This window comes from Bactrocera tryoni, chromosome 2 (assembly GCF_016617805.1).
Source record: "Bactrocera tryoni isolate S06 chromosome 2, CSIRO_BtryS06_freeze2, whole genome shotgun sequence".
NCBI lineage: Eukaryota > Metazoa > Arthropoda > Insecta > Diptera > Tephritidae > Bactrocera > Bactrocera tryoni.
In genome coordinates this window covers 22,060,178-22,062,995 of record NC_052500.1, presented here as the reverse complement: position 1 = coordinate 22,062,995, position 2,818 = coordinate 22,060,178, and the positions used below count along the sequence as shown (strand labels likewise).

General features: G+C 32.9%; 1 pseudogene; it reads left to right on the top strand.

Moving 5' to 3' along the window:
* Positions 1 to 437: 437 nt before the first annotated feature.
* LOC120767413 lies at positions 438 to 1,277 on the top strand (annotated as a pseudogene).
* Positions 1,278 to 2,818: the final 1,541 nt, after the last annotated feature.

Below are 2,818 nucleotides of genomic sequence, written 5' to 3'. Positions count from 1 at the left end.
GCCGAAGCATAGAACTTGTGAGAGTTTCTATTGCCTGGAAACCGAACTTAGCTCAGTTTTATTAAAACGTCTTAAATAACTTTAATTTGGTGATAAATTATGGGAAGATTAACTTAGTTTTAAATTTTTACATAAAAGAAACGCTACTGATCTGGGTTCTATACTTTTTAAGAATATGTGTGTCCACCTAAAACATTCTATAAACGCTACTCTACAGAAATAATTTGTATTAAACATCTGAAAAATTCTCACCAGTGCGAGTAAACCGATAGAGCCTAATCAGTTGGAAAGCACATTATGCCAGAACTGTACATATACATCCATATGCACATATGTATCATAAAAATACCACTTGCACTGTTTTATATGTTTTAATATCATTATAAATACGAATTATAAAATTTGCGATTGTTTCATTCGCACTTTGGATCCACCACCAACTGGACGCGCAGACGTTTGAGCTTAAAAAATATACTTGAATTATGGGAGACGTGCGATATATTCTGTTTATTTTACTTTTTATTAATGCTTTATTATTTACTGCAGGCAACACATCTGTTCAAGAAGGTATTACAAATTTTATTAATTCATTTATTTCATTAATAATTTTTCTTTAATTTACAGGTGGAGATGTGGATTTACACCCCTTCATTAAAGTTGGTAGCAAGTATTATTTAGTGGCTCAGGACTTAAAGGTATTCAAACATAACCATCTAAGTGCTATTACAATTTTATTTACATAAAACACATTGTCTTTCCATTTTAGCTGGATTGGTTCGGAGCTGCTCATTTTGTCGTTCTTACGACAGTGATTTGCTAACTATTGAATCGCTGGCTGAAAAGAATGCTTTATTTGTGCACCTGTCGCCGCTGTTCAAAATTGGTCAAATGCGTGTTTGGACCAGTAGCAACGATTTGTCGGTGGAAGGCACCTTCATGTCGCTGAATAGTGGACGTCCAATGCTTTATGCATTCTGGGGACAGAACGAACCGAACAATGCGGGAAATGGGGAAGATTGTGTAGAAGTCGTGCTACGCAATGATCTTTATATGATGAACGATAATAATTGTTCAACACAAATGCAAATTATTTGCGAAAAGCGTTCACCATTAAATGTTCGTAATTCCGCCACAAAATCAAACTGTGAGAATGTAACTGAGAATTGTGGTTTAAAAAAACTCGTGGAAGTATTTCTACAATCTGCAAATGTCTTAAACTGCAGAGCATAATAATATGTAAATAAACAGCTTCGTATTTTATTTCGAAGATATAGTGAGCTTGTTTTGTGTCCTGATGTGATTTTGATTGTTAAAATAAAGAGTTATAATAGTAAAATTCTCAAAATCTGTTGACCTGTATGAAAAGAGATGAGCTCGTTGTGATAGAAAACAAAATATATTCCGCTCTTTGAGTAAGGCTGTATGGAATTTTCATAGATTTTTGATTACATACCATCTATGAAAGTTCTATAAAGCCTTACTTAAAAAACCGAATATCTCGAGAAGTATTAATGATAGCGAATTTGACCAGGGACCTTTTTTGTAGCAAATAAAATTTCCTACAATTTTGTCATGTACATTTTTGCCATAGCTTTTGGCATTTACTAGATATATACAAGAAAAAGCGAATTTTGTGGAAAAATCAGGTTTACATAGAGCCGTACTACTGGTGTGAATTTCGACTTTCTCGCATTGGGCACTTTTGTAGAGTGTTCAATTCCGAGCAATATGTGTTTAAGTCAAAGCGTTGCCATAAAATTTCTCTGAGCTATAGAAATTTAAATTTAAAAAATCACGATTGTCGGGTATTTTCAATGGAAAATTTTTACATGCCTTTGTTCAGTCCTTAATATTAATATTAAGGGCTAAAATTTTCAGGGAATTGTTTTTGGGGTATTTCCAAGGAAATTTCATGATGGGATTGAAAAAAATGAATTGTTAAAAAAAAACACCGTAATATACATATTATACAGTCTCTGATGTTTCTTTTGGGCGTTACGCATATCATGGCAACCTTAAGGGATCAGTAGGGCAATCTGACCTGTTTTTTGACAATGTGGTAAGCTAAAAATGTGTAGAATCGGTTCAGATATCCCCGTATAATATGTGGATGAAAAATGCTTCGAAAAAATTACATGGCAAAACAGCATTAAGGGTTTCGGTACATAAGAATTTTTATACTCGTATCAGTAGGTGCCTCCCCACAGCACCAATATAATGAATATGGTGATATACTGATGACTTGAATAGTAAGGTGCATTTTAAGTTAATAAGACAGAATTTATGCCGCCTAAACTATAAGCATTTCTACTACTTTAAATAAATCGTACTTTAATATATAATATAATATTTAAAAAAAATATGCACGCTAATATGTTAATACGTATGAAGAAATAGCTTATAAACAGTGGGAAAACCCTATGTATCATATTTTGCAAAGCATTGTAAACATACACTATAAGAATGATAATGATAATTATAACAAGTAAGGAAGGGCTAAGTTCGGGTGTCACCGAACATTTTATACTCTCGCATGATAAAGTGATAATCGAGATTTCATAATACGTCATTTACATATTTTTCAAATACCGTATTTGTGTTAAGTTTTATTCCGCTATCATCATTGGTTCCTAATGTACATATACATATATTATACAGAGAAGCATCAGATGGAATTCAAAATAGCGTTATATTGGAAGAAGGCGTGGTTGTAAACCGATTTCACCCATATTTCGTACATGTCATCAGGGTGTTAAGAAAATATTATATACCGAATTTCATTGAAATCGGTTGAGTAGTTCCTGAGATATGGTTTTGG